The sequence below is a fragment of the Pan paniscus genome, chromosome 6, assembly GCF_029289425.2.
Source record: "Pan paniscus chromosome 6, NHGRI_mPanPan1-v2.0_pri, whole genome shotgun sequence".
In the NCBI taxonomy this organism is placed as follows: domain Eukaryota; kingdom Metazoa; phylum Chordata; class Mammalia; order Primates; family Hominidae; genus Pan; species Pan paniscus.
Genome location: NC_073255.2, coordinates 54,004,577 through 54,016,788, shown reverse-complemented (window position 1 = coordinate 54,016,788; position 12,212 = coordinate 54,004,577). Strand labels below are relative to the sequence as shown.

The 12,212-nt window shown below is 38.1% G+C and overlaps 1 long non-coding RNA gene across 2 annotated transcripts in view; it reads right to left on the bottom strand.

The window, feature by feature from the left end:
• Positions 1 to 1,099: 1,099 nt before the first annotated feature.
• The window catches only part of LOC103784782 (uncharacterized), a 35,197-nt gene continuing 24,084 nt past the window's right edge, over positions 1,100 to 12,212 (bottom strand). Inside the window, exons 1-2 of one of the 2 annotated variants that reach the window (XR_008626244.1) lie at positions 11,155 to 11,851; positions 1,100 to 4,918 (exon numbers count right to left, since the gene is read on the bottom strand). This is a non-coding gene — a long non-coding RNA (uncharacterized LOC103784782). Of the gene's footprint in view, positions 4,919 to 11,154; positions 11,852 to 12,212 lie in introns of those variants that run through there. The other variant, XR_008626243.1, reaches the window with a different exon arrangement.

Genomic DNA, 12,212 nt, shown 5'->3' with positions numbered 1-12,212 from the left:
AATCTTGTCTGTCCCTCACTTGGAAGCATCAGCATAGCATTGGAAATAAGTTTCCCATTCACTTCGTCAGATTCTGAACCCAGTGTTTTATAATTGTGCATGCAATTAAACTAATATGGGAATTTAAAGGGACGTCTATTATGGCTATTGTAATTTGTGGTGATCTCGTTATGAGGGAGCATTTGTCCAATATTTACAAGACAAAGCTCTGTAGATGTTACAAATAAATCCAGCTTGTGTCTCCAAATGGAGCTGCCTCCTCAGAAAGCCCTAGGACTTGGATGATTGTTACCCATAATTTAGAGGCCTAAATCACTCACAATCAAGCTCTAGGAAATGTGCCGCTTATAAGTGTGGCTCCTCAGTGTGTCGCCACTGATTCAGATCCACTCTTGGACATGTCTCAGAAACTCTTGTGTCCCCAGAGGGTCACAGAGGCTCACAAGTGTCCAGAAGGTCATAGAGGGCTCACAAGTGCTGAGTGTCCAGTCTTTATGTGCACTGGCTGGCAGAGTGGGAGAAATTACAGAAGTTCCTCTGAGAGTGGAAGCACTGTAAGGCTGCTGCACGTCATGGACAAAAGTCCTGACATAGCTATCAAGTCTTTAATTATGGAGAGTGCCCTAATTAGCCAGAGGAAGCAAGTACCTTTTATCTTTGGAGTGAATAATCCATTCTCATAAATTAGGGAAAGAAAATCCAAGAGAGGTTCATCATGAGTGAAACAAGTCAGGTTTCCAAAATGAAATGCCACAACACAACGAGATCTCAGCTGGGGATGAAAGCAAACTTCTGACTCAAAACATAAATGTTGGTGGGAAAATAGCCTTATCTCCTAACATAAGTAGGGAAGTCAGAGACAGAGACCCTCATTCTGAAAGGGTCGAAAGAGAAACTACCCAAGTAAAATCTAGACCTCAAGCAAAGGAAGGGAGGTCTGAAATCAGGAGCACTCACCCACAGTGCCCAGTGGGACTTCTGAAGATGGAGAACACAATGGGTCCATGCTAGCTTTAAGCATTACTTTCAAAGAAAAATCCTATGCTGACTCCTACTGAGTATGCCAGAATGTCAATCTAAAAGGAAGAACAAAGGGGAATGCATATAAACAAAGAGTTTATTTGGACGAAATTTGAGGATTGCAACCCAGGAAACAATCTACTAAACTAAGCTTGAGAGGTGCTCTGAGTTAGGACAGTTACAAGCATGTTTTAAAAGACAAAATGAGAAGGTACAGCAAGGCAGTCTCAGACTGCTCACATAGAAATACCATTTGTTAACAGAGATAAGCTGGCAGATGATTGGCTAAAGCCTACAGTGTTTTTTGAAATAGTCATTATCAATATGTGATTAGGTCAGTTCTTGGATTTTCTCACATAAGCAGGAAGGGTCCAAGAAGTTCAGAGAAGTAACTGGGGGCTCATGTCTCCTTTCCTTTGATCATTTTAATTTAGGTCACCTATCACCATCCAATTTTGTTTTCAGCTGTTACCTACAGTCCTCCAAAGTCCTTTGCCCTCTTTTCTTTCCTCTGGACAAACCTAATGCAATGTCCTCATTATGTTTGGCTTCTATAAAAACAAAGGGTGAGGAATTGTTTGATGTCCTTCATGCCATGGAATCTTACTTTCCCTAAGACAGAGGAACACAATATGAATGACTGCCTGACGGGAAAGAGGAATGGAAAGTATGGGGAAACCACACATGGATAGCTCAACTGATTGTCTTCCACCATTTGTTGTAGTAAAAAAATGCTGTGCAGGCCGGGCACAGTGGCTTACGCCTGTAATCCCAGCACTTTGGGAGTCTGAGGCAGGTGGATCATCTGAGGTCAGGAGTTTGAGACCAGCCTGGTCAACATGGTGAAACCCCATCTCTACTAAAAATATAAAAATTAGCTGGGCGTGATGGTGCACACCTGTAATCCCAGTTATTAGGGAGGCTGAGACTGGAGAATTGCTTCAACCAGGGAGGCAGAGGTTGCAGTGAGCCAGGATCACGCCACTGTACTCCAGCCTGTGCAACAGAGTGATACTCCATCTTAAGAAAAAAAAAAAAAAGTGCTATGAAATGGGGTATCAGACCGACACTCAAGTTCCGTGAAGCCTGCTCTCATCAGTGTGCTATGGAACATGATTTCTCCTCCTAGATCCTCAGGTTTCTCACCCATACAAAGTAAAGGGTGAGAATTTCCTTCTGGTCTTTCTCTTGGACATTCTCAGTCACACAAATGCTCATATTATCTCCAATGTTAATATCCGGATGGAGACCTCAACAGTTTAGCCTCCCTCTTGTCTTTTAGTGTGGCCATGTCCCACTCTTCCCATGAAGGTGTGGAGGTTCTTCTTCTTGTCAAACTTACCTTTGAACTTGAAGCCCTTTGCATGACTGCTAAGTACCATGCAGAAACAACAGGGGTTAGGATGAACAGCATGCTTGGAAGATTTACCCGAAGTGTATGATGGTGGTGGTCCCTGTCTACATATATTGATTCTTTCTTAGATGTTAGTAAATAAAAGTTACTGTGGGCTCCTTTCTTTTACATTATTTCTCATGGAAGGAGTGTATCCATCATTCTTCCCTCCTTTATGAATTTTTTTTTTTTTGAGATGGACTCTCACTCTGTTGCCCAGGCTGGAGTGCAGTGGTGCAATCTCGGCTCATTGCAACCTCCACCTGCCGGATTCAAGTGATTATCCTGCCTCAGCCTCCCAAGTAGCTGGGACTACAGGCACATGCCACCATGCCCAGCTAATTTTTGTATTTTTAGTAGAGACGGGGTTTCACCATGTTGGCCAGGATGGTCTCCATCTCTTGACATCGTGATCCACCCACCTGGGCCTCCCAAAGTGCTGGGATTACAGGTGTGAGCCACTGCGCCTGGCCCTTCCTTTAAGATTTAATGAAAGCTGTGTGGTTATGTATATCAGTCAAGTGTATTCCTAGGATTTGAAGATAGAATTTAACTGAAGAAGCCAACAGAAAAAAACACAAGGGAGAAGGAAGGAAAGAAGAGAAGGAGGGAAGGAGAAAGGAAGGAAGCCACTTGCTCTGTTTGCTACAGGTAAGCAAGCTGTTGCTCTTAGGCCATAGAGATTCCATGACCCTCTGGCCAGCTTAGATATGAACTCCTCCAGACATTCCCTGGAAGGTGGTTTGGTCTTTGCCATCCTGATGGCTCTTGAAAGTCTATGATAAATGCATAAGAATAGCCACCACACTGAAAGTATTTTTAAGAATCCTTCTCTAAATAGAAAATTTTACTTTGTTCTCTCAGTTTATACCTGTCACCTTATAGTGTGTTATTTTAAGATTGCTAAGTTAATAGTGTCCACAGTTACCAAATAATAGAGAAAAGTAAGCCTCTATAAATGATAACAATCAAAAAACAGTACAAAGGCACTTTTTGCTGATAGTTTAAAAAGTTACCTCGTCATATTTGGAAAGACATCATTCTCCCCTACTTTTCCCCGAATATTCTGAAACTACAGCCTCTATCAGTCTTGCTACTTGCTGTATGTTTCTCTCTCACTAGATTTTTGTGTTCTCAGAGAAGGCTGAGGGCAATTTAGTTATAAAAAAGCACAGGTGAAGGAATAAAAATGTGTTTGATTTTCTAAAATATATCAATTTACTTTGAAAAGAAGTACTCATAAACTTTTTGAACAAATCCTGGGGTTGACTAGAGTTTGATTTGGAGAAATGTGATGTCATTGTTGAGTATAGAAGTAGAAAATCACATGCGTTCCTGCTTCAAGGTTAAGAGGGACTGACTCCATGGTACCACTGGGAGCAGAATCCACCAATGGAAATATCCCTAACTGTCTATTTTGTTTCAGAGTGCCATCCTGCCAGAATATTAATGTGCTGTAGTAATAATATACCACACCTAAAGGAGACAGCAGATAAGCAAATATTCGGTGCTTATCAAGTAGGAAAAGGGGACTAAAGTTCCTATTTCAATAACAAAAATCTTTTAATTGATTGCTACATGTTTGCATTGGTCAAGAAATTCAAGGTAATGGACATAAAGTTATGAACATGATTCATCCCCACATCTTTTCAACTGTAGAAATATGCACTACTATAAAAAAGAAGAGCAAAGTTTTAGTGGCACAGCTGACAAACAACTGGAGAAATTTTTATCAACCAAGACTCAGTGGTACCCTTAACCAAAAAGTGGAACTCACTCAGCAAAGATAGAAGTAAGCAGTGCTCTCCCAGGAGTTTGGGCCATGTACCCACCCCAGCGTATTACGTCTGTAGATAATCCTCCTTCAGCACTGGTTCAGCTACTCAGATTTCGAGAAAAGTAATGAGTCTGCTGCTGAACCTAGGTAAATTTCCTGAATTCCTGGGTGAAATGAAGATGAAATCACAGAGCCTGGAAGGATAAAGTAGATGGTGTGATTTGTGTTTACAAGGGGTGTGTGTGTGTGTGTGTGCAACTGTTTATGTGTGCCTAACCCACTGTTTTTCAAGAGGTGAAATTACTTACCACTTAATAGTACTTTAAGTTATGCAGTAATAAACTAGATTCTTCATGCTGAGTGAATCAGATAGTAGGATTAAGGGGAATTCTTCCTTAGGTAGATGGAATTACAAGCAGTAAAAAACTGCAGAACATCAGAAATGTTAGCAGGTACAACATCAAACACTTCATATTAGATCTGATTATATATATATAAACAATAGATAAACTATAGGATGAAATTTCAACTGTGTAACCACAAATATGAAGCAGGCATCAAACTCTCAGGACGTGTTTCAGGTTCCATAGAACATAGGCTGTCCTTTGCTATAGCTTGATGGGAAGGTTCTGGGTCCCCTCAGTCCTCCAGGCTGCTGTCCTGATCAAAGCTGAAGAGCCCATCCCCTTGCCTGTGTACAGTAGATTGTGAGCTCACCCAGACTCCTCCTAAATAGTGGATAAAGAACAAACAAACAAAAACAGATCATCAATTTAAAAGGATAATGCCTTAAACTCACTTGCATGGGAATAACATTTTTAGGGGGAAATAATAATGCTAATAATAAATTCCTGCAAAAGACAGAAGAAAGAACAATTCCCTGTGAGCCCAGCATTGAGTATCGTAGTAGTTGAACATCCCAATATTGAACACTTGGTTTTTAGCTAAGAATAAATAGGAAACAAATGCCATTTTAGATGGGATTAAAATGAGGTTCTCTTTAAAATGCCATCTATCCAGTCTCTCGTTCTTTCATCTGTCTTTGCTACATCCACTGACTTTTCTCAGCCCCTTCAACCCAGTTCTCATGGGACTTCAGCAAATTCACTTTTCCTTCTTTCTTTTATTCTAGAAAAGAATGCAGCACTGGGCTAATGCATCTGTCCTGTTTTGACTCTTACCCCATCTCCCAGGCCTCCTGTGCTGGCTTTTTGTCTTCTCCCAATTCCAAAGTTTCAAGGCCCGGTTAACAAATCCCCACCTCTATGAGGCCTTCCTTGATTTCTTTAAGTGCCACTGACCACTCTGCTCTGTGCCACTGTGTCATTCAACTTGTTGCATTTTCCTAGAAAATTATAGCATTTTGTTTCATAATGTAGTGATTTATTTCATTGACTAGAAGGTAGTCCTTCAATAGCAGGAACTTCCTTAGTCTCACCAATGCCCTCTCATATTAGAAATTATAGCAATAACATATTTGTTCCATATATTATATTCTAGTAAAAAGCATGCAAAATTGAATTATTAAAAATTGAAACCTGGATCTGTCATCAAATACTTGTCTTTGGGGTAATCAGCTTCCCTCCTTTATTTCTTTTTTTGTCCTTATTTTTCCTAGCACAAATCTGCATGTTACATATTTGTTTATACCAGCCATTGTTGTTAAATGATGGAGTGTTAGCTGGCTTTTCTTGTTTTCATAGCTGACTTCCTCACTGTGTTGAAATGAGCCACTTCTTTGAAAAGAGTAATACTCAGTAAACTTAATTTCTTATCCTGTAATTGTTACCTTAAAATCCGTAAATGACACTAATTGTAATTTAAATAATTAGTAATTAAATCATAATTTAAGTAGGTCATTTGACAAAGTAATATGGTTTTTCTTATTGTCTATATGTAAAAATAATGGTGTGCAATTTAAATGTCAAACCAAATTTAAAATATGTCTCCAAGTTTCTGAGGATGTGCTATGCCCCGATATTAATCACAAGAGTTATTAAAAATAGAGCTATTTATTTTATCAAATATTTTATAATGGCTTATGCACATTACATTTTAAATTGCTTTATCATTGCAAAGGATATGACAAAGATTGGACTTTGCTTCAATTTTTCTTTTTAAGGAGCTTCAAACACTGACATTGACAAGTTTTCTTTACTAGCTAATACATTCTCCCCTCAGGGGTGAATTTTGCAGCTTGCCAATTTTGAATGAAATTGTTGTGATTTTACAAAGTAGAAAATTTTTATACAAATAAATTTGAAATTCTGGAGCAATTAGAACAATAAAATCATAGTATTAAGTTATTGTTATTCAGAAAACCCAAGTATGTCTCACAGGTTTAAAAGTGCTTCTGCTTTAATGAAGCAGGAAATACAATGTAGAATAAGACAGTATTTTAATTAGTAATCTCGATACACCGTTATTCTCTAATAGTCTATCCAGTTACTGAATCGTTACTAGCTGGTAAATAAAAGATTGATAAAATCCCCTGTCTCAGTGCTGTGACTCTACATAAATTGGCACGTCCCATACACCTGAGAGTTGAACCTGCTCAAATTGTTGAAGGTTCAGATTACATTTAATAATGAAATTACACCACCTGCCACTTTTTCTTTTCTTTTAAGGACCTGTGTTAAAAGGAAGTCACACATACACAATTATCAATAGGCAAATATAAAATAAAGATGGCTTTATAAGGCAGTCTAGATGGTGTTTACTCTGGAGCCCCGAGGTATATATTTTCTTTCTTATTGGGCAGGGAATGGCTGAGTATCTACTTTCTTTTACTGACATTGCTAGCGGGGAAGCAGGGCTGGCCAGACCAATGAAGGAGACTCACTTATTGCACAGGGACCAGAGTGGGAAGGAGAGATTGCCAAGAATGGCTGCAGACCTGAATCACTTGCCTTCTTCCACCTGAGAAGTGAGGGTCCAGGAAGGCTCTGGACTCTGGGCAGTGGAGCCCAGGGGAGGAGGCATTCTGTCTATCAGGTTCCTGTGTAGGTAAGGAGTTTAAACCTTCCATTGCTGGACAGACTGCCCTGCCAATGAGGCCTAGGCTTCAGAGCTTCTGCTTTTGCCTGCACCTTTCAACCTTTCAAGGCTCTGGGAGGCACCACAGTAATTGTTCACTAGTATATATATATACACATAAACACACAACACACATATACACATATTGTGTATATGCATACATAAACACAGATGAGTATGTATATACATGTATACATGTATGTGTGTATACATATATGTATACATATACACACATATATGTATATATGTGTATATACAAACCTACTGCAACACCAGGATGTATATATGTATATGTATGTATATATGTACATGCATATACATATATACATACATATTTACATACATATTTGTGTATATATGTATATGTGTGTATATATAAATATGTATGTACCTGTGTGTACATATATACACATATATACATTCCTGGTGTAGCAGTAGGTTTGGATATTTGGGGAGCCGCTATGAAACATTTAAATAGGATGCATGTATTCTGGTTTTATTGTTTTTGTGCTTTGCTGTTACATACTGAATATTTAGGTCTTTGCTAGCTGGGTTCCAGAGGGATAAGGTCCAAGAATACTCACCTATCCCTCTGTGGATTCACCTGGTTTTGAATCAGGTGAGGGTAGGGCACTGCACATATAGGATAAAGGAAAGAAAACAAGATTTGAAAGCAGGATTTGGTTGGGGTTTTTCCCAAATTAACACGGCCTTTGAAATTTATATAACTACCAATAAAAAATTGTGTGGCTGGAAAAAAATTCAAGTTATCAATAAAAAATAATATTTTTGAACAACTATTCTACAGGAAGACTGATTTTTTTAAAGTCTACCCTACAAAGAACTATATTCCAAAATAATTGCATATGAAAAAACTATCAAAGTGTACGCAACCCAAAAGAAGAATACTAAAACAAGGTTTCAAATACTATAAAATATTTTCAGATTTTGTAGTGTTTTTAGTTTTTGTCAGGTTAAAAAAGTTTTAGTTTATTATGGTATTTTTTCTCATTCTGAATTTATATTTGTTTTTTATACCTAAGATTATTTTATGTGTAATTTTTTTGTTATTTTTCTTAAAGGGATTATGTAAACTTCTTAAATGTCAATACTCAGGAAAACTTCATGGTTTGAAGTAGAAATATGAGTATGATGAAAATGAAACCTCTTTTAATCCTGTTTTTGTGGTTGATGATGATGATAGTGACTGATTATGAAGATGATGATAACAACAGCGACAGGGAGAGAATTTCGAAAAGTTTTTCTAGCCCCATGAGAAGGTTAGGTAAGATTTTGCAAGGAAGTACACGGCAGACAAAGAGGCACTCTGTCCTCAGCCATAATTACACAAGACATCCACCCTGAGAAGGGCAAGTTTCTCTTAGTAATGGAAATTAGTCAGGTGAGACTGGAAGTGGGGATGTCTTAGAAAGAATGGAGTGAGGGGAAAGAGCTGTGATTTAGTTGAAGAAATAGCATGGGATCAGGTTTGAGGTCAGACTTCAAATCGCCTTGAATACTTTGGAAAGAGAGAGGCTTTGCACCGTTAGTAATAGGGCACCTTTAAACATTTTTATTGAAGATGTGATGTGAGTATCTGTACTTTTGGAATAAACCAACTATGCCCAGAATTGCTAATTATTGTATTTCTAAAATATTCTGATTTGCCCCTTCTAGAGTATACGAGTAAGTCCTATAGTAGCTACATCAGTTTAAAACAAAAAGAAAAGCAACCTGCTTTTAAAAATATAAAACTAAAAAGAAATCAGACACACTAAAGATTGTTCTGCAAATGTTTCCATAAAGTCTAGTTTGAGGAGCTTATTAATTCTTACTAACTAGTCTTCTGCCACATTTGATAAGGGCGATTAGAGAATGAACTACTCACTAAGCATTATTTTTACATGACATAAATAAGCATAACTTTTTTTCTTTCTCCTTTAGTTTGTGGCCCAAGTTTAGTCTATTTCGTCTCCATCTGTTTATCTCCTTTGCTGTTCTCAGTAATAAGTGATAGTCACTTGGGTCTCTCAGCTATGATTTGCACAAATAAAACCTGACACAGCTTTCATAAAATAATGTCAATACTATATCAAATTTCTCTCAACATAGTCCCACACAGCTGCAGCAACTGAGAGAAACAAAAACTGCCTTCAACCATAATTTATACAATCATAAACGGAGTGGAATATTCCCCTTAAAAACTGCCTGGATATTCCATAAACAAGATGATAAATCACCAAAGTTGTCGTTATTTGCTTTCTTTCCTTCTTTCGAAGTCATTGGAAAGTTCTGTTGCTTTGCTGTGTGTTTGTTTACTTTTTGCCTAACTTTTGGTAAGCTCTTTCTATAAAGGTGATGCGTATTTGTTAAGACGTGCTTTTGAAACCATGTGGACCAGATGGAACTACATAAACATTTGGAAAGGAAAAAAAGGTATTTATTTTTCTATTGCCATGACAAATCATCTGTATTTTATTAATACTTTAAGATTGAAATAAACTACTTTTTTTTTTTTTTTGAGATGGAGTCTCACTCTGTCACCCAGGCTGGAGTGCAGTGGCATGATCTCAGCTCACTGCAAGCTCTGCCTCCCATGTTCACATCATTCTCCTGCCTCAGCCTCCCGAGTAGCTAGGACTACAGGTGCCCCCCACCACGTCCAGCTAATTTTTTGTATTTTTAGTAGAGATGGGGTTTCACCGTGCTAGCCAGGATGGTTTCGATCTCCTGACCTCTTGATCTGCCCACCTCGGCCTCCCAAAGTGCTGGGATTGCAGGCGTGAGCCACCGTGCCTGGCCAAAATGAACTACTTATTATCATTTATAACATCCAAAAGACTTGAAGACAAAGTTAGACATAAATTTACTCTGGTTGGGAAGGTAGAAAGGAAGTGGCTATACCACAGTACAAAACTAGATTTATGTAATCTGAAGGAAAGAAAGTGTTAAGAAATGAGTCTCATTCATTTATTCTCTTAACTTTGTAGAGGGAATCTGGATATAAGGTCATTTAACTACCAAAATAAGAAGCTCTGAACCTCTCATTACTCTGAAATAGAGAGAGGGTGCTAATCAGAATTAACAAAAGAAAACATAACAGAAGCTCTGTGTTCAGGACTAGGAATACTGAGCATCACAGGCATAGGGTATCTTCACTGTCGAGAGGGTGCCATGCTAGGATGGTACCCAAGTTAGACATCGATGAGGAAGTCCTAAACATGCCGCAGATGTGATGGCATTATGAGAAATACATATGTTTAGGTTAACCTCAGAGAGTAGACAGATAGATAAGAAGAAATATAGAGGTGAAGGATATAGGCAAGTGGATGTAGAAAAGTCTTAACCTGTTTAGGAATCAGAGTTTGCCTTGGAATGAGAGAAGTCAAAATAGTAAGCTCAAGAAGTGATCTGGAAATTTGCTTCCTAAATAGGTCTCAGAATACAATTCTTGGCCTAATAGTTAATGGATTACTGGGTAATCCATCACAAAAATTTTAACAATGTTGGTTTCAATGAGTTAAACGTGTTTTTCTTCTGCAAAATGTATTAATGTCTTTAATATACTAATAGGCATTGTGACTTTCCTAACAAACTGATATCATGCAAACTTTTGCAACCCTTTTGATGACAGAGCCACTTTTTATAAATGCCTGTTTCTAGAACTATTATAGTCAATGCATACAAACTTGAAAGAAAAATGGTTTATAGGAATATCGTAAGTTCCAATTAATATTTGGTTTAGACAGCAGTTATAAAAAATGGAAGCAAATTTCGTTAGAATGTATCATAATGTAGAGTTATTAAAATTCCACATAGATCCCTAGGCTAAATTCTTGGTGTCCCTAACCTACTAGATGTGCATTTTCTTCTTAGAAGACAAAGTTCATCCAAAGAGTAAGCATTTTGCTAAGAAAAGTTTACAAACCTTAATCTTGAGTGCTAAATTAAAGGCAAGTTGACTACTGTCTGCAAGGATCTCAGCAGAGTTTAACAGAGTTCAGGGAGATGGCAGCCCTGAGAGTACAGGCTCCTGACTCCTTTAAATAACAAGGATGGGAGACAAGGCAACTGTGGACACACGGTGTCTGGGAAGTTCTTGAAGGCTATCCAAGGCCATAGTTTGCAGTGGTGATTTTTTTTTTTTTTTTTTTTTGCCCCCGGATTTGGACCACATGGAGGAGTTTCTTCTTGAGTCTTGGTGAAGACTGACTCTTGCTCAGGTACTGAGAGGCTTCAGAAGAGGGTGAGTGAGTTGTTCAACACTGGCCTGAAATCAGGGGATAAAGATGATAGACAATAGCATGAAGATTACAGTTTGGGAAAAGAAACATTTCCGAACAGACAAGCTTGCTGGACGGCTGAAAAGGGCTGCCCCTCCTCCTACAGCCTCCTGCCTCTGTTTAAGCACTCTTGCCTGGTAAACTTGATCTGTCCGAGATGAATTAAACAGTGTTTTTCCTTGAGGCAAGAAAGGGGTTTTCCAAAATCCCCTCATGGACATAAACTCTATAACAAGTGTCCATCGTTTTTAGAAGTTATTCATGTGTACCTTCCTTTCCACCTCATACAGAACATCATAAACATAGACAAAATTGTTCTAATACATATGTAACAAACCTGCACATTGTGCACATGTAGCCTAAAACTTAAAGTATAATAATAATAGAATTTAAAAAATTGTTATAAAAGTCTTCTCATAAACGATTAAACACTTAAGTCAGAAAGAACAATAGCATTATCTCACTGTTGCTAATGAATGTAAATACCTTGGCATTATTTTATATGCTGATTCATAGGATGTTTATGCAATGTCTCATTCTTTTAACTTCACTTTTCTTGTGATTTATAATCTCTTCATTAAACAGTCTTCTCATCCTCCCTGGCAGGATGTGGATGCTGAACCCCGCTATATGTCCATTCATCAAGAACCTTAGTCTTCCGATAAGATGCCTCAAGCACTGTGTCCAAAAGAGCTCTCATTGT